Source organism: Coenobita brevimanus, unplaced genomic scaffold (genome assembly GCF_032717465.1).
Source record: "Coenobita brevimanus isolate Jiangsu-jjx unplaced genomic scaffold, ASM3271746v2 jjx.HiC_scaffold_2635, whole genome shotgun sequence".
Lineage (NCBI taxonomy): Eukaryota > Metazoa > Arthropoda > Malacostraca > Decapoda > Coenobitidae > Coenobita > Coenobita brevimanus.
The window spans coordinates 102,811-123,797 of record NW_027643582.1 but is presented as its reverse complement, the minus strand read 5'-3'; positions in this window follow the sequence as shown (position 1 = coordinate 123,797).

The window sequence follows — 20,987 nt, the reverse complement described above, 5'->3', positions numbered from 1 at the left end:
TGATGCTTTAACATCTCAACGTATGAGGTTACAGAATGCACAGTGAGGCTGCATAGTCAGGAAATGGAAGAATATGAGTGCATTTAAGTATTTATGTAATATGATGAATATGGATAGATGATTAGAGGATGAAGTGACAGAAATGATACATCAGGGAAGGAGGGTTGCTTGTTCTCTAAAAAGCAGTGATTAGGAAGAGGGAACTAAGGATGAAAGTGTTAAAAAAAAAAAAGGGCACTGCATGCTGTGATTCCCACTTTAAAGTATGGAAGTGAAGCTTGGATCTTACTGAAAGGACGCAAGTCAAGAGTGAGAGCGGTGGAAATGAGCTACTTGAGAGGAGCATGTGGAGTTTCATAGAGAGACAGACAGACAAATGGGCAGATGAAGGAGCGTTGTGATGCCGATGTGGATGAGACTGAAAGCGTTAAGAGAAACACTTCGAGATGGTTTGGCCATGTGGAGAGGATGGCGAATAAGAAAATGATCAGAAGAGTGCACTTGGAAGGGTAGAGTTGGAAGGGTAGAGGGGGAGGGGGAGACCGAAGATGAGATGGAGGGAAAGAGTAGAAACATATGACTGGGATACTTGAGCTAAATGGTAGAGGACAGTACATCATGAAGGCGATTTGCTTGTGGTCACCCCTTACGGGATTAAGGCGTCTGGCTATAGATAAACAGATATATATAGAAAGGTAGGTGATGATGATAATATGATGATGATGATGATGATGAGGAGGAGGAGGAGGAGGAGGAGGAGGAGAATGGTAATGATAATGAGAATGACGGTGTAAATAATGATGATGATGATGATGATGGTGGTAATGAGGACGACAACTACGATGATGATGATTACGATGATGATTATGATGATGATGATATTGATGATGATTTTTGTCAGCAGGTGGAAGGACGAAACAGCAGGAACTCTACCATCGGTCCAAGCATCCACGATTCCACATCCATCCATCCATCCATCTCGCTTGATGTTAAAAGCTAAGTCTATTTAACTTTAGTATCAATTGATTCTTCATAAGCTTTCCAGCTGTCTGAACAGATCAGCAGTAGTTTTAAAAACTAAAATAACTCTGTTCTGGTGCTCAGTTTGGTACGTTTATTTTCCTTAGAACTGGCGCGGCAAATTTTGAGAAAAGTCCCTCAAGTAACTCCTATTATTTTTTTCACTAGGTTTCTAATGATGTCTAATGATCCGTTGTTGCTTTAATAGTTTCCTAGACAACACAGTCTTGGCGCATTTCTCTGCCACCCTATTATACCATGTCATATAGTGTTCTAGCTTGCTTGCTCTCTACGCTCGCTCGGTTGAACAATAAATCACTGAAGAAAAGGTGGTATAAAGCCCCCTAAGCCGCCACAGTATTATAACCCTCGGTATGCAGTTCGTTCCCTGTGGCCTTGTAACTTTGTGTACCCGAAGCGCTTACAAAATAACTTGAAATAATTTTCCTTTCGTAACTAGACTCGTTTCACTTTAACTTGGCCTGAGTTGTTGTTGTTGTTCTTGTTACATCTTAGGCTCCTCTGGATGTGAACCCTGTGTTATATTGAAGGATTGTCTGTGTTGTGGTGGTGTGGTGCAGGAAGTGAGTGGGTGTGCTGTGGTGTGGGGGTGCCACTTTGCAGTATGAGCACAGGAGATTGTATGTGTGTTATATTTTGTGTTAGTACTGTAGCAGGAAAGGTTGGTGTACTCGTGTCTCTGGGTTCGGTAGTGTCTGAAGGGTGTATGGCTGGTGGTGGCACATGAAGGATGCTGTTTGGTAGAAAGTTTTGGCTGGCTGGGGTGTCTATGTGTTTATGTATGTGTTTGGTATAGAAAGTTTTGGCTGGCTGGGGTGTCTGTGTGTTTATGTATGTGTTTGGTATAGAAAGTTTTGGCTGGCTGGGGTGTCTGTGTGTTTATGTATGTGTTTGGTATAGAAAGTTTTGGCTGGCTGGGGTGTTTGTGTGTTTATGTATGTGTTTGGTATAGAAAGTTTTGGCTGGCTGGGGTGTCTGTGTGTTTATGTATGTGTTTGGTATAGAAAGTTTTGGCTGGCTGGGGTGTCTATGTGTTTATGTATGTGTCTGGGAAGTGTAGAGTTGGGTGGAGGAGGGGATATGTTGCAAAGATACTCTGTGTAGTGTTGGGCGGTTGTTCGATTTTGTTTGTGGAGAGGATGATGCAACATAAGGTTACAAAGGTGGGACGGATCTGTAGCTGAAGTGATGAACTGTGTGCCTCTGATATTCACTTGGTCTCTGACTGAAATTAGTTATGTTTCTTGGTGTAGGCTGTCAGTACTTGTGGTCTTAGTGTCTTCTGCTATCAAGGTATTGTTTTCTGTTCTTTAAAGCTTCTTCGTGTTTGTGTTGGGTAAGATTAGGGCTCAGCTTGTGCGACAGTAATTCACGGTTGTTTTAATGTATTACTTATAAGTGGAGGATGGAGTTGGGATGTATATGAGAGAGGGTGTGTGTGAATTAGGGGGAGTGATGCATAATGACAGGGGACAGGGTGGCATAGAGGCGACTTGTTTGTGGCCACCTCTTACGGGATTAAGTCGTCTGGCTATAGATAGATGGATAGACAGATAGCTTATAAATAGTTTCCATACGGTTTACCGAGTAGTAGCGATAGTTATCACTAGAATATGATGCTAGTCACGAATGAGTGCTGTGGAAAGGATGTAGAATTGTAGTATTGGCTGTTTCTGCTACTGATCTGGGTGACAGTCTCATATGCTTTAAATGAAACTCTGTGCCAAGTTAAAGTGAAAGGCGTGTATGTTTGTGTAGGAGGAACAAGAGACAAGGAGGTATTCTGTGGCCTGTTTTCTTTGTGCTTCCTACAAGACACAGTAATAGTTATGACGGGGCATTGATGGCAAGTTTGTGAGTCAGCACACACTTACGGCCTCTCATTATACAAGGTGGTCCATATATTACGCCACCCAGTTCTTGTGTGTTGCGGGCACGGCTCAGTGAACATTACCAGTGTCTACCCTGCATCATTATCTACTTCCCACAACCCTCTTCAGGCTTAGCTTTATAATATAGGCTTTAATTTAGGTCCATTGATTGCATGGTGGAGAATTCCCATAACCTTTTTTATGCTTAGCTGTATATCATTGTATTGTATAATCTTTTATGTCCACTGATCACACGGCTGAGCAGTAATTTGGTGAAGCGATCAGAATGTCTTAGCTCATCACAAAAGCCGTCCCCACAACACACAAGACTGCAGAGCGCAATATACTTATCACCTATATTAAGTCAAAGCCACAGTTAAAAAAGGTAATGAAACAAGACAGAAAATTTAAGTTTTCATTATTAATACTTCAGTACAAAATACATTAACAGAGACAGCAGTATAAAATATGCATTCAAAAGTAGCATTTGTCCACAGAACATCCTGGACTTGCAAGGCAGATCACACCATCACCACCAGGCTTCTCTCGGCAGGTCAGGGCAGATCACCAGCAGCAGCAGCAAGTAATCTCACGGCTGGGGAAGACACGACACCCTGCCGCCGCCGCCGCCGCCGCCACCACCACTACCACACCACCAGGCATCTCAGAGTAGGGGAAGACACCACACCACCGTCAGGCTTCTCACGGCAGGGCAGACCAAACTTCAGCAGGGTATGACCAGTGTGGCAAGGAAGCAGCAACAAGGCAGCAGACTCCAGCATGACCTGTGGACCAGATGTGTATTAGTTCAAATCAGTGTTAGCTTTAGTTATTTAATCTTCTATCTATCTCTATCTATTGCCAGACGCCTCAATCCCGTTTGGGGTGGCCACAAACAAATCGCCTCCAAGTCGCCCTGTCCCCCGCCATTTCACTGCCCTGCTCCCAACTCACACCCCCCTCTCTCATATACCTCTCCACCCCATCCCTCCATCTCATCCTCGGCCTCCCCCTCCCTCTTCCCCCCTCCACCTCACTCACATACATTCTCTTCGTCAGTCTTTCACCCTCCATCCTCTCCACATGGCCAAACCACCTCAGTGTGTTCTCCTAACGCTTCCTATCACATCCACATCCACACCACAACGCTCCTTTATATCCTCATTCGTCAGCCTGTCTCTCCATGTGACTCCACAGGCTCCTCTTAAATAACTCATTTCCACTGCTCTCACTCTTGACTTGTGTCCTTCCAACAACGTCCAAGCTTCACTTGCATACGTTAGAGTTGGTATCACAATACTGTCATGTAGTAACTTTTTCACTTCCATGCTCACTTCCCTGTTTCTTATCACTGCTTTCAAAGAACCAGCAACCTTTCTTCCCTGCTGTACCCTTTCAAGCACTTCACCCTCCAAACCTCCATCCTTACTCATCACACTACCCAAGTACTTAAACGTACTCACATTTTCCAATTCCTCACCATCCAACCTCGCTGTACATTCTCTGACTTCACCTCTCTCAAAGACCATCACTTTACTCTTCCCTACATTCACCTTTAGATTCCGTTTCTTACACACTCTCCCAAACTCATCCACCAAGCCTTGCAGCTCTCCTTCGTCTTCACTCAACAACACAGTATCATTTGCAAACAACAGTACAGGGAGTTTCCAAACACTACCCTCTCTCACCAGGGCCACTCCAACATCCACTACCCTACCTTGTACCTCTTTTATTACCCCATCCATGTACAGATTGAACAACCATGGAGACATGACACATCCCTGTTTCAACCCAACCTTCAAAGCGTGGACTCATTAGACTGCTCAGATTCTGTTGGGAATGGCACACAGTTAGGGAATTATATCACCAATATTTTATCCAAATTTCCCATACAGGGTGTTGCATGAAATGTTTGACAAACTTCAGAAAGTTGTTCTTGGGGCAATTTTGAGTTAAGAATTGCTGCATCAACCTGGGCTAATTTCTCGTCTATTATGCTCAGGTTCTGTAGGGAATGGCAGCAGATTAGAGACTGGTATCGCAAAATTTTATCCCCTGCCACCACCACCAGGCCGTTTATTTTTAAATCCCCTTGTAAAACTGTAGAGATATATCGGCAGGACAGTAAATAGTGATCCTACTCTGGTACTCTGTATGGAATTTGAGAGAGAGTGATGATGATGCCACTGATTCATGGGGTTATCTTTAATTTAACAAGAAACACTTTACTTACCTCTCTATTCAGTTTGCACGAAAGTTAATGTTTAAAAGACTGATAATATATTCACGAAATTTTCTTCTTAAAATTTAATAAGTAAATGTTTAATTTGAAGTGTGACGTCACTGGTGCATTATAGGAGCAACGTTGAGAGATGCTGGAGATGAGTGAAGATTTTATTCTTTACGGTGTTAGTCTACTTCTTATTATGGTAATTCTTATGCCTATGTGTTTATCAGTGTTTGCTGTCATTATCGAGAGGTGTAGTCGGCTGATGTAAGTTGTAATTATTAGCTATAAGGATGATATACGGCGGTGTGTATCTCCAGGTGACCAAGATGTCCCTTTAAACTCGAGTAAGCAGTGCTACTTAAATCCCCCGATATTCACACCATCTGTTTAGGTTTTAAGGTCGAATGTGATCCTGTACATGGGCAGGCATAGTAGGTTAATTGGCTGGAAAAAATGAGGGGATGTGTGCAAAAACTAATGGGTAGTTTGTTTACATCGGGGATATAAACTCCGCGAGTCCCTTTAACTCTTGCAATCCCGGTGATGCCCTTTTCAGTTTATTCATAGTGCCAGAAGGCAATTTTATTCAACTTATGCAAAGTCTCTGCTATTGCAGGAGTTCAGTGAGGCTGTGCCTAACCCCTACACTTCCAGAAGTCTATACAAAGCTAAATATAATCATGAGATGGCATGAAAAAAAAAAAAAAAAAAAAAATCCCTGCTCTGTGAGTTAAACTAGTGAAGACTGAAGGTATTAACATGTGTAGGAGAGACACTGGATAAAGCCTGATTGGAGATATAGTATATTGAACTGGAAGGACTGCATACCTTACATCCTTCATTAACCATTGCTGCTACCTTTAAATAAGAATTATCATACTGAAGGTAATTACTAGCAGCCTTCATTAACATATTACTGTACTGTAATTAGGAGAGAGGTTTCATAAGTTGATTGGAAGTCAGGAGACAGCAGGAATATACCATTACTGTTGAGGGGGATGAATTTGTGTGTAGGCTATGATATAGGAAGCATATCTCAGAATATGGATGTACAAGGTTAATCATATCTTGTATAGTACTTACACTTTCAGATTTGATAGCTTTTCCTTTTGTAATCTTTACTGAATGATGCAATCAGTTCATGATTACACATTATATAATCTCAGACTTCATCTGTGTCATTGTAGTTGGCTCACCTTGACAAATTTTAGTCCTTCTGCTGCTTAGTTCCTGTATCTAAGTGGCAGAATAAGACAGTATTATGGTTTTGCATCCTCCCCATAGATCTTCATTGTGATTTGCATGATAATCTAGTCTTTATCTCTAGAAACAGCTCAGCATTCAAGGTGGAGAGATGCCAGGTTTTTGTCAGTTTAGGGTGGACATGTAGTCTATATGGTTTGTCTTTATTGTTTTATGTATTCATTATTATTATTATTATTATTATTATTATTATTATTATCATTATTATTTTTTACTGTGGATCAAATTTAGCGATTCATCTCTTCCGTTTATAAATCGGTACAACAGATAGGCTTTCATTCTTAGAGGTCTCACAGAAGGTATGACCAATGAGTACTGTACTGTCTTCCTGTGCAGTGTATATTTTGTCATTTGTACTCTCATTATAAGTTTCATTAAAGAATTTGTATCATATGTTTAGTTTCTGTGTCACTCAGTGTGTTAAGTTTATGTAATATATGGTTAATCGTTTAAGTCCTGCCGTTGGATAGCAGTCTAAGTTCCAGTTTTTACTTTCTCCCTTTATATAAGTAGCAACTGCTCTATATTCTTTCCATAGCACTTGTTCATGATTAGCATTAAACTGCAGGCTTAGGTATTCCAAGTAGCTCAGGAAATTTCGAAATATCTCCTCCTAAAGCGACATTAATAGGTACATGACAATTTAGTTTAGTCTGTGCATGATAGTTCAATTTCCCATTTTTTGTAACATGTAAAGAAATAAAATACAGTAGAAGTTTTAGCCTGTATTATAATGGGGGCGCGGTGGTATGGTCAGCATGGTGTTGGCCTGATGATCAGGAGGACCCGGGTTCAACTCCCGGTGGGATAGAGGTTTCTTTAAAATGTGGCTGAGGGAAGTTTGCGTAGCAGGCTTTCCTTAAAACCACAAGGCCCCATCCTTACACTTCAGCTCACACACACCAAGACACTTACACACGCTACTACACACATCAAGACACGTACACAGCCACCTTCACACAGTAGACACCACACACACACACACACACACATCAAGACACGTACACACAGTACTACACACACACACAGACACGTACATAGCCACTTCACACAGTGACACACACACACACACAGAGGGTGGGACAGACACCACAGGCAGACAGAGAGGGACATATACAAAACACAGGGAGTGAGAGAGGAGGGGGTTTTATTAAAAAGTCCAATTTTGGTATACCTCCTGTGGCAAAATTGATATAGCCCCCCATTTAATATTTTTTGGATATTTTCATTTAGTGCCCTCAGGCCCCAGACCCACTCGGCTGAACCAAATTGTCTTGCGTCAGCTGGAACATGATATACCAGAGTTATGCCGGTCATGCGGGGGTTAATAGTGACAGTGTAGTAACTGTCAGGCTCCTATGACTCACTCAGCTGAACAAAATCGTCTGTCAGCTGGAATGGAATACTAGAGTTGTCCCAAGCACCAGAGGGTTAAGAATCTTAACCCCCTGAGTGATGCTCGGGACAACTCTAGTACCCCATTTCAGCTGACTCAGACGATTTTATTCGACTGAGTGAGTCATAGGAGCCTGACAGTGTCAATACCGTCACCATTAACCCCCTCACGACCGACATAACTCTAGCATCATGTTCCAGCTGACGCCAGACAATTTGGTTCAGCCGAGAGAGGATCCTAGGATCCTGAGAGACACTATAACATCACAAACAAAATACAAAATGCCTTCCCTCCATCTTGAACGTACTATAATTCATTTACATTAAGTAAGCTCGTATTTTCGTATTTTTGCAGCTTATTTCACTGTATCTTTTCATAGCCCTTCTTCGTGACTAGCATCGTATTCTAGTTATCTATAGTTACAACTGAGCATTCAAGTTGGAGGGATCACAACTTTAAGCAATTACAGTAAACAAACAAACAAAAAGCAAGTGTCGTCCTCTTGACCTCTCGTCTTCGCAGGAATGCAGCGGTGGCGCCATCTTGTGCGTGGAATGCGTGAAGTGCAGGCTCTTGAGTGGAAGGAGCACGGAGCCACGGGAGACTTAATAATATTCGCTAGTCAGCCAGTCTAGAAGCCTGGGACATTTGCCTGAAATAATAATAATAATAATAATAATAGAAATAACAACAAAACCAGTCATATACATAATTCAATATCTTAGTCACTCGATCTGTCCATTCCGCCCCTTCAGTACGAGGACGCATTTCTGTAAGCTATTTTTTCTAACATGGGAGGTTCGATACGTTTGATTGAGCCTATCCATAAGACTCCTAAAGCTGAGTAAATGCCTCTGAAAGTTGCAAAATATAAAATATAAAACGTCTATATGATATAAAAACCTTTGTTCACCTCCGGGACTCGATCTGTGGCGCCTAGAACAAGTGCTGACGTCATGTTTACACTTTGCTACCTTTAGACGATTTCCTGGAGCTTAAAGAAACCCTCTCGGGATGATGGGACAGACACAATAACCCCTTCAGACAGAGAATGACTTAGTTACTTTGTTCTAGGTAACCGGACGATTTTATTCAGCTTAGGAGATCCCCTCGTAGTGAAGGGGTTGATGGTGACTGTATCTAACCCCTCCAGTACGAAATTTCTCTCCAGAGTTGAAGAAAATCGTCTGGAGGAAGAAAGATGAAAATGGAAAAAGTGTTAATGTGGACAATGAGTTAGATAAGACTGGTTTGGTTAAGGCAGGGTAGGGATGGGACGGTTGTGGCAGGGTGGGGTAGCGTTGGGTCGGTTATGGCCGGGTGGGGTAAGGTTGGGTTAGTTTTGACAGGACGGCGTAGGATTGGGCCGGTTTTGGCAGGGTGGGGTAGGACTGGGTCGGTTTTGGCAGGGTGTGGTAGGAATGGTTCGGTTTTGGCAGGGTGGGGTAGCGTTGGGTAGGTTTTGGCCGGGTGGGGTAAGGTTGGGTCGGTTTTGGCAGGGTGGGGTAAGGTTGGGTCGGTTTTGGCAGGGTGTGGTAGGAATGGTTCGGTTTTGGCAGGGTGTGGTAGGAATGGTTCGGTTTTGGCAGGGTGGGGTAGCGTTGGGTCGGTTTTGGCCGGGTGGGGCAGGATTGAGTCTTTTTTGGCAGGGTGGGGTAGGATTGGGTCGGTTTTGGCATGGTGGGGTAGGGTTGGGTTGGTTTTGGCAGGGTGGGGTAGGGTTGGATCGGTTTTGGCAGGGTGGGGGTGGGTAGGGTAGGGTAGGTTATGACAGGGTAGGATAGGGCTGGGTGGTGGTAGGGTAGGGTAGGCTGGAGAGGTAGTGTAGGGCTAGGTGTAGGCTGGGTAGGGTAGGGCTGAATCAGAGTGTAGAGTGGAGGTGGGTATAACTGTCCGTTTAGTTCCGTCATATCCAACGCCTATTTCACTCAGTTATACTACACTGTCTCATCAAATTTGGGGCGATCTTCTCTACGATTTTTGTTTCTTCTCCGCTTAGTTCAGTCCTTTAGTTCATTCATGACCCTTGGCTTTCCTTTTTTTTTTTTTTTTTAATTTGGTGGAGCGCAGGAGCACGAGGCTAGACCACCATTAGTCCAGAATATTAAAGGGTAGGCCACCAAGCTACGCCCTGGTAACGTCTACACGTCAAAACATCTGTCCACCTCTGGGACTTGAACTGCAGAGCGCTAGACGCAGAGCTCTCGGTTTGCGAATGTCACTTTTACTCTTTGCTAGCTTGTGACTATATCCTACAGCTTCAGAAAACCCTCTTAGGATGACGGGACAGAATCATTTAATCTTTCAAGCCGAGAACAACTTATTTACATTGTCCTAGCTGACCGCATGATTTTATTCAGCTTAGGAGATCCCCTGATAGAGATGGGGTTGATGATGGCAGTATTTAACCCTTCCAGTTCGAAATTTCTCTCTACTGTAGAGGTGAAGAAAATCATCCGAAGGTAGAGAGAAGAAAACAGGAAAAGTAATGTAGTGGTGAAAGGGCTGTACAGGGGAGGGTAGGTTAAAGTAGGGTAGAGTTGGGTCGGCAATGGCAGGGTAGGGTAGGGTAGGCTGAGGTAGGCTAGTGTAGGGTTGAGAAGAGTAGGGTAGGATAAATTGAACTGAATAAGTATATACAATAAAATCTGGCGATACAACAACCAGGGTCATATGCCGCCGGACGACAACGAGAATAAAAGCACTCGAAAAGATGAAATACACACACACACACACACACACACACACACACACACACACACACACACACAAACAAACAAACAAACAAAATACAATTCATAATTAAAACAAGAAAAACACTAAAACACTAAGAACACTAAAACCACTGTATACTAAATTTTACACGGTAGTGCAGCTGCCTACACCAAGCAAAGGTTTCCCCCTCCACCACAACAAGCATCCTCTCCAAGTACCAACAGAAGACTACAATCCCTCTCCTGCCCGGTGCTCAGAGAGGTAACGATGGCGCAATTCCCCAACAGTGGACACCATCAGCAAAAGCCGAAGAGTCAGGGGGACGAAGCATTCCACACAGAAAGTAGGGGGAGAGTCCTCCATTAAAAATCAATGAGAGAACCAGGAAGAGCCCATTCGGAGCCAGCATAAAGCCGTCTCCCACCTGCATTCAGACATCGGCAAATGAAAGGGCCCGTTTACCCACAAATATCACACATTTTGTTGGCCCCCACCGCATCCCACCTACTCTGCCAGTGGGAGCAAACAGTGAGTGGTTAGATGAATATCACTGAGCGAGGCAGGGGAGAGGTGAGGATGGGCGAGAGGCAGCAGCCTTTGCCAGAGCGTCAGCATGCTCATTGCCCACAATGGTACAAAACCACAAAGCAGTCCCTAGCAAGCACAGCCATTCTAAAACACTGTAGACAACAAAAGAGGATTGGACGGGAAAACACAAAATGGAGATCGGCAGAGTCGCTAAAAACTGTATAACAAACAGGAGGGAAGCTAAATATCAATTTGACTGCGAGTAAAATAGCAGTAAGTTCTGCGATAAAAGTAGATACGATGGGGGGAAGACTCCTACCACGAATGAAATCGGGAAATATAACACCCAAGCCTGTCCCCTCACGGGATTTCAATCCATCAGTACATACGAGAATCGAGACACTGTGAGAGGAAGCATGTTCTAAAAAATAGCAAAGAGCCGCCTGTGAGGAAAGAAAGGCCCCTCTCTCAGGAAAGTAAACACACGGTTGCACCCCTGAGAGGAGCCAGGGAGCCATCCTTGGTACACGCACAGGACAAACAAGAAAGGTTGGAACATCCACATCCCCCATGGCAGCCTTCACCCTGTACCCAAACGGATGTGGATAGCGAGGATACGGCGAGGCAGACACTCCCTCCAGAACAGAGCCAACAAAATCTTCCTGAACTTTAGCAAAGACGGTGACACTAAGGACACTAGTTTGAGGCACTCCCTCCTCTTGAGGATATGAGGGAAACAAGGTGGCACCAATACGGAAAAATTCCATAATCAGTAAAGGCAACCTACCACGCAAACCAAGATGGTGACCTGCAATACCTGGCTTGTGAAACGGTAGGACAACAGCCCCCCGCCAAGAAGCAGGAGTGGACGAATCTCTCCAAATTCTATTTATAAGACTCAGGAGTAAGGACACTGCTTCATCATCCAGGTACCTCAGCACTGCATGGGGAATATTATCGACTCCGGAGAAGTATCATGACAGGGAAAGGGTAGACCAAAGTTTACAACAAGACAAAGGGATGTTGTAAGTCTCTCCGCCCCCAGAACGGATGTCCAACACCTTAATCTCCTCCACCTCCCTAAGCCTGACAAAAACCGACGAACGAGTATCCCTACAGGAGACCTCAGCGGTAGGATAGGGTAGGGAACGCTAGGGCAGGGTAGGCTGGGGTAGGGTAGTGTAGGGCAGAGAAAAGTAGGTTAGGATGGGTTGGTTTAGGCTAAAGTAGGACAGAATAGGAGAGGGGTAAAATGTGCCTAGTCCAGGAACGAAAAATATATCAGTTATCCATGTAACTAGCGTTTTCTATTTCGGTAGATTATTTTCTTGTCTGCCTAAAGTATCGTGATGTACGAACAATGAGATTAGATATCGAAACTGTAAGATGCGAATTAGTTACAAAGACGGTATTTTGTTTTGGCTAACGTTACATCGATACGTTCAGCTAAGAGCAACTCGGCAGAACTGAACAGTATATGACGTGCTAGATGAACGCTGTGACCAGAAAATAAATATATATGTATATATACTTCAGCATACAGTAAGCGATTTTATGTTAACTGAAGAGAAGCCACCACAGCTAATGGGTTAAGTTTACACACACACACACACACACACACACACACACACACACACACACACACGCACGTTGCGAAAAGTTTCACTGACGAAGTGGGTGGTTACTGTCCCCCTAGAGCAAGGGGACTGGTGTGTGCGTGTGTGGTCACAGCCTTGCCCTTAGATCGGACTATATGAGCTCTCAGCTCCCTTCCGGGAGGGTAAAAGCTGACCATCACGACCATCAAGTGATCCTGACCGACCCGGTGAATTACACACACACACACACACACACACACACACACACACACACACACACACACACACACACACACACCATTACTTGCAACTGGCTGGCCTATCATACAGCCATATCCTATATTCATGAAGTACAACACATCTTACATTTATGTAGTATGTAAAAAAAAAAAAAAAAAAAAAAAGATGGTTATATAATACAGAACTGGGAAATATGATGATGATGATGATGATGATGATGATGATGATGATGATGATGATGATGATGATGATGATGATGATGAGAGGGGAGTAAACAGGGTGAGATGAGGAGAATGAGAGAGATGGATGGACATAACAGTGAATGTATTATGTATATTAACCTGACAAATGCCGAAGTAAGCTGGTAAGGGTGAGGTAATATGGAGCCTGACCCTACCGTGACACCATATAATTATTGATTTATCCACCGATAGATCTATCTATCTATCTATAGCCCGACGCCCTAATCCCGCAAAGAGTGGCAGCAGACAAAACGCCTCCAAGTCGCTCTGTCACCCACCATTTGACTAACCTCCCTCCAACTCACCCCCCCCTCATATACCTCTCAACTCCATCCCTCCACCTCATCCTCGGTCTACCCCTCCCTCTCCCTCCCTCCACTTCACCTACATACACCTTCTTCATTCTGTCCTTGACCTCCGTGGCAGGCAGATGTGCTTCCCAGAGCGCTTCATCACACAGTAATTTAACAACTGAGTTGAAACTGATCGGATGCACTACAAAACCAACGTGCCCTGAAATGGCTAGTGCCATGGCCATGAACGAGGGAAGGGAGGCCCCCTTGGGTGACAACGAGGAAGAAATAGATATGGATACCGGGTTTACGGAGGTCATCAGTACAAGAGAGAAGAGAAAGAGGATGATACACGGCAGCGAGAGGGAAGCGAGTGATGAAGAAGAGGACAGAGACAACAAAAAGGTAAAGAATAAGTCGTGTGGGGTAGATGGAGGTGTTACTATACCATGTGATACGGGGAAGGCAGCTGGAGTGCAGCCGACTACACCACGTGGGTCAGGAGCAATGCCTAGCCAGGACCGTGACGAGGCCACCCCAAGGAATAGAGTGAGGCTTCTCTTCCCCACCAACACTGACCTAAATTATCACCAAAAACTACTCTGGACGGTGAAGCTTGGACTTGCATATCGACGGTTCGAGGTCCTGTTTAAGGAAGGTAGGCAGAGACCTTACGTCACAGTAGGAAGTCAGGAGGCAGTGGAGATGCTGACCACGACTGGTTTTGAGGGTGTGACACTGCAGGTTCCGGAGGAGAGGGAGAGATGCACCAAGGTTATCGTGTTTAGATATCCCATAATACTATTACGTGAATAATAGATCATCTAAAGTAATACTGAAACTTTATCTAGCATTAGTAAGGCCACATTTAGACTACGCAGTACAATTTTGGTGTCCTTACTATAGAATGGATGTTAATTCGTTAGAAAATGTACAGAGAAGAATGACAAAAATGATACATGACGTCCGGAACCTGTCATATGAAGACAGACTGAAAAGACTAAGTCTGCATTCGCTAGAGAGGCGTAGAGTAAGGGGAGACTTAATTGAGGTGTTTAAGTGGATGAAGGGTATAAATAAGGGAGATATCAGCAAGGTACTTAAAGTGAGCATACAGGATAGAACTAGAAATAATGGTTTCAAACTAGAAAAATTCCGTTTCAGTAAGGAAATCGGTAGAAATTGGTTTGGTAATAGAGTAGTAGACGAATGGAATAAGTTACCTAGTAAAGTAGTTGCTGCCTCTTCCACTGAGAGTTTCAAGCATAGGCTAGATAAGCATATGACTAATAAGGGGTGGATATAGAAAAAAGAAAATCATATAACCAATACTAATTCATAATTTTTCCTTTTCAGGTTACACTGTGATAGTCTCTATTCTCCTTTCACACTTTCCTGTAAAATGTCCACGCCAGTTTTTCTATACGGCCTGGTGTTCTTTCTGACTTTTTCCTGCCGGCTTCGGCTGGAGGGTTTGGAGGGCGGGGGAGAGCCTTCTTCTTTGCTCTCCTTATCTCATTCTAGTAGTTCAGTTACTCTTTTAGGAGCTGCCTAGCATGGGCCAACCGGCCTACTGCAGTTATCCTCTCTTCTTATGTTCTTATGTGAATGCTAAATGGTTCACGGTACTTGTCTCTCTCTCTCTCTCTCTCTCTCTCTCTCTCTGATGGTTTAGGCCTGTCACCCATTTTTCTTTACATCTCAGGTACACAAAAGGAAAATAGAGTCTGTGTAACATTCCTTTCATTTCTGGGTACTGACCGGGTGGGGGTGGGATTAGGGAGGTGGGGGAGGGATTAGCACGGTGGGGGGAGGGAAGGAGAGGAGGAGGAAGTGGAGGGAAGGTGGGGTAGTGGAGGGAAGGAGGCAAAATGGAGGGATGGTGAAATGGAAGGGTGTGAGAGAGAAGGGTAGGTGAGAAAGGGAGATTTGGGAGGAGGTGAAAGGAAGAAACAGAAAGAAATGGAGAATGGAATAATGAGAGAGAGAGAGAGAGAGAGAGAGAGAGAGAGAGAGAGAGATTATGGAGACGAATGAGAACAGCAAACCAAATTACCGAAGGAAGAAAGGATGGATGAAAGAGGGAGACGAAAAGAAAAGAAAAGAATGAAGAGAAAGGAAGGAAGGAGAAAGTGAAGGAGAGAGAGAGGCCAAGGAGGAGGAGGAGAGAGATTAAGACAACAAGAGGGATTAAGGGAGGGAGAGGGAGGTATGGAGGAGGGAGAGGGGGAGGGAAGAGAGGAGGGAAAAAAATTAAGAAATAGCCAGAGTATAAACGAAGAAGGAAGAAGTGAGAAACAATGAAGAAAGGTAGATTAATAGACAAATAGTTATACACAGATAGATAGATAGATAGATATATGGACTGACTGAGAGAGAGAGAGAGAGAGAGAGAGAGAGAGAGACGAAAGAATAATCCATCTTATACCAAAAAATCCAAATTGCATCTCTCTCTCTCTCTCTCTCTCTCTCTCTCTCTCTCTCTCTCTCTCTCTCTCTCTCTCTCTCTCTCTCTCTCTCTCTCTCTCTCTCTCTCTCTCTCTCAATACCGCAAAGGAGGAGGTTGAACTGTTTGCTCGACATGTGAGTTTTATTGCGGGTTGAAGGATATTGACGAGTTTGTGTGTGTGTGTGTGTGTGTGTGTGTGTGTGTGTGTGTGTGTGTGTGTGTGTGTGGCTGATCTGATGGATGGTGAAGAGATGGAAGGCTGGATGGTTATGTAAGGACTGATGCATTAGAGAAACCGCAAATGCAGACAGAGATCGAGTTGGTTTATGTTTGTATGTTTATGTATGTATGTATGTATGGATAGATGGAATAGAAAAATATTTACTAGTCAATTTTCCACCTGATTTTTACCTGTGTGTACGTATGGATGTCTGCACGTATTTCTACGCATGTCTGTATGTACACAAGAACATAAGAAGAGAGGATAACTGCAGTAGGCCGGTTGGCCCATGCTAGGCAGCTCCTAGAAGAGTAACTGAACTACTAGAATGAGATAAGGATAGCAAAGAAGAAGGCTCTTTTTTCTATATCCACCCCTTATTAGTCATATGCTTATCTAGCCTATGCTTGAAACTCTCAATGGAAGAGGCAGCAACCACTCCACTAGGTAGCCTACTCCACTCGTCCACCACTCCATTAGCAAACCAACCTCTACCTATTTCCCCACCGAAACGGAACCTGTCTAGCTTGAAACCACCATTTCCAGTTCCATCCTGTATGCTCACCTCAAGCACCCTGCCGACATCTCCCCTATTTACACCCTTCATCCACTCAAACACCTCAGTCAAGTCCCCCCCCTACTCCACGCCTCTCTCCAGCGATTCCCACAGTAGTTTCCTCAGTCCGCCCCCACATGACAGGTTCCGGACGTCATGCATCATTCCTGTCACTCCTCTCTGCACATTTTCCAACGAATCAACATCCACTCCACAGCAAGGACACCAAAACTGCACTGCGCAGTCCAAATGTGGCCCTACTAATGCTAGTTAAGAACAGGGTAGAGACTGGTTTTGCAATAGAGTAGTAGATGAATGGAATAAGCTACCTAGTAAAGTAGTTGCTGCCTCTTCCATTGAGAGTTTCAAGCATAGGCTAGATGAGCATATGACAAATAAGGGGTGGGTATAGAAAAAAAATCTCATAACCAGTACTAATTCATTCATTTCCCTTCTCAGGTTACACTATAATAGTCTTATTTTTCCTTTCACACTTTCCTATAAACAGTCCACGCCAGTCTTCCTATACTGCGTGGTGTTCTTTCTGACTTTTTCCTGCCGGCTTCGGCTGGAGGGTCTTGGAGGGCGGGGGAGAACGTTCTTCTTTGCTATCCTTATCTCATTCTAGTAGTTCAGTTACTCTTCTAGGAGCTGCCTAGCATGGGCCAACCGGCCTACTGCAGTTGTCCTCTCTTATGTTAATCTCCGGCACAACTTCCTACCACCAACTCTGAGGGAGAGAGAGAGAGAGAGAGAGAGAGAGAGAGATTCTGCACATTTATAGCCTCGTTTTCTGGAGAGGAAGACGAGAAAGAAAACTCTCTCTCTCTCTCTCTCTCATTATTTCTGTCTTGCCATTCTATCTTTTAGCATTGTGTTTGCCTCCTCCCCCTTCTCTCTCTCTCTCTCTCTCTCTCTCTCTCTCTCTCTCTCTCTCTCTCTCTCTCCTTCATATCATACATCTCCACATGTCTCCACTTTGGCACTAAGACCCACCGTCCATACTGAATACACAAAGGAGTACAAAGGAAAGCAAACAGCAACAGACCTTATCGTCCTTTCGAGGCTGTTTGTTACAGAATAGACTATGACTACGAGATCTAACTCTACATGCTGAAGGGTAAAGATAGTAAAGCAAGAAGGTTCACCCCGCCCCCAAACCCTCCAGTTAAAACTGGCAGGAAAAAGTGAGAAAAACCACCAAGTAGCATGGAATAACTGATATGGAAATTTCATAGGAAAGACTGAAAAGGAAAAGTTACATCTATAATACTGTATCAACTTCATCTATAAGGTACCACGCTAGGGCTGTCTCATACAGGACCGGTGTATCGGTATTAGCGGGGGTATTTTACTGTTAGGAAGCTTACTAACACCTCTTCCTGACCGATTTATTTCTGCTTCTGCTCCGTTACTATATTCTACTCATGCAATCGACGACGATATGAAGACATAGGAAGCCAACCAGGGGATAGTAATGAGTCGTTTGGAGAATAAATCGGTAAGGAGGAGGGAAAAACACTGTTGGGAGGAGACTGGTATGTAGGGAGAGTACGGTTTCTATAGGGTCACACACACACACACACACACACACACACACACACACACACACACACACACACACACACACACACACACACACATACACACACACACACACACACAACCCCTACCCCGTCGCTCCGGAGGGCGTACATATTTATACATACAGTGTATTCATGCATCATATATATATATATATATATATATATATATATATATATATATATATATATATATATATATATATATATATATATATATATATATATGTGTGTGTGTGTGTGTGTGTGTGTGTGTGTGTGTGTGTGTGTGTGTGTGTGTGTGTGTGTGTGTGTGTGTGCAATTATTATCATAACAAATGGCATGCTCTGAATTGGAAAGTAAAGATGAGGAGAATTGGCGAAAATGGTGGCAGAAGGGAGTAGGCAAGTATGAAGGTGGACGTTAATTGGCCCGCAGGGAAATAATGACAGTTCCATATGCTGACGTCTCGAGAGGATTTCCTGCAGTTGTTTCCTCTAAATATGTTCCAGTGTTTTAATCTGTAATTCTTATATCACAGTAAAGGCATACTTTGCACTGACATTATTATTCACTGCTACAGATTATTGAGAGAGAGAGAGAGAGAGAGAGAGAGAGAGAGAGATGGGGGGACAAGTGGTCACTCCTCACCTCTCTCTCTCTCTCGTATGCAGATCCAAAATCAGGAGGAGTCGCCTCGCATGGGCCAACCAGCCTACTGCAGTTGTTTTCTTTAAATATATTCCTAAGTTTTATTTTGCAATACTTATATCACAATAATAAAGGCATACTTTGCACTGACATTACTATTCATTCCTAAAGAATCTTGAAAAACAGAGAGAGAGCAGCTGCGTATACGAAATGTGGCCTTACTATGAAGACAGTATTACTTTGTGTGTGTGTGTGTGTGTGTGTGTGTGTGTGTGTGTGATAGCAGATTAGCCGTAGGGAAGAGGGAGGGATGGGTTGTGATAAAAAAATGTAGGGAGTTGCTTGTGTCAAGGATGCACACACACACACACACACACACACACACGGTTCAAGGTCGGCGGATTAGCGAACTGGTGTGTATGGGGGCAGGGAAGGGGGGAGGGGGAGTGCAGCCTGGCAGGTGCTATGAAGAGAGGGTAAACGGGATGGGGGGTGGGGGGGATGGGGGAAAGGAGTCGTGAACGAAGAGTGACGGACAAGCCGGGGAAAAGAGAAAATATGACATTTGCCTCGCCTCACCTGTCCAGGTTTCTCTGTCCATGACAAGGGCGTAGAGGAACGATGAAAGAAGAGAGAGAGTTGAAAATAGAGAATGCTTACTAGGTTAATGGAGGAGGAGGAGAGGAGAGAGATAAGCAAGGAGGAGAAGGTTGGAGCTGACTGAAACAAGAAAAAACGACGATAAAGGGATTAAAAAAATAGAACGAAATGATGTAAAGAATTTAGGTTCTGCAATTCCTCTCATGCCTTCGTCACTGTGCCGTTGTTTATCGTTCAGTGTCTTTATTTGTCCCCCCCCCCTCTCTCTCCCTCTCTCTCTCTCCTGTAATCCTTCCCCCCCCCCATTACCCTCTCTCCCCTTCCTCTCTCTCTAATCGCTTCCCCACTTTACACCTCAATCAATTTTCTCACCACCCTTCTCTTTTCTTCTTTCCTCCTCTCTTTCTCTTCTCTCCTTCCACTTTCGTGTCTCTTCTTTCCTCTCTTCTCTCCTTTCCTCTCCTCTCTCCTTTCCCTCCTTTTTTCCCTTTATCTTTTCTTTCACGTTTTTCTCTTTTCTTTCTCACTTCTCTTTCTCTCCCTTCTTTCCCTTTTCCCCGTGTATTTCTTTCCCTCTTCTTCTCTTTTCGACATCTCCTTACACTTCCTCTTTCTTATGTCGTCTGTGTTCTTTCCTGTATCCTACCTCCTTTCCCCCTTTCATCTCCTCTTTTTTCCCTTTTGCTTTCTTTTCCTTCCCTTTCCTGTTGTTTCTCTTTCTCTCTCCCCTCTCTCTCATGTATCCCTCTCTGTTCCATTCTCTTTTCCATATACCCCTTAACTTCATCTTTTCTTTCTCCTCTCTGCTCCTTTCCACATTCTTCCTTCCACCTTCCTTGCATTCTTCTCTTTATGTACTCTTTCCTCTATAATTCCTCCTCCTCCTCTTCCTCTCCCCTCCCCCCTCCACACACACACACACACACACACACACACACACACACACGTAGGCGCCCCAAAAGTACGGGACGGTACTGTAGGGAAGTACGGTACGGTATGGTATTTTTTTCACCAGTAAGAACGGTGCCAAATTACGGTACGACATTTCTTTAAGTACGGTACGGTACGAAATTATTTTTTTTTCCGTGCCTTTTCCGTACCCATTGCCGTGCTTAATTATTCCAATGTGACTGTCCACTGTCCAGAATAATTCAGATGACAAATACTGACTTGTAGATAGGATAACCTAATTGTTTCCCTGACCAATGTTTTAAGATATAACCTTATGTTTTAGCGTGTGTGTGTGTGTGTGTGTGTGTGTGTGTGTGTGTGTGTGTTACAGACTTATAAGGTAATATTTCTGGTCAAGCTATAATGAACATAGAATAGTGTATACTTTTAGATGGGAGACATGTAAGTAATTACGAGAAGCATATGATAATGGTTATTATATACAGTATATTTCTATTATTTGACATTTGTTTTGCTGTACGTATCTCGTATATTCCTTGCCCACTGTAGGCCTACAGAGTTAAGTGATTAATTTATAGATTGGATTATACAATAGTATATAAATAATGATTTGGATTAG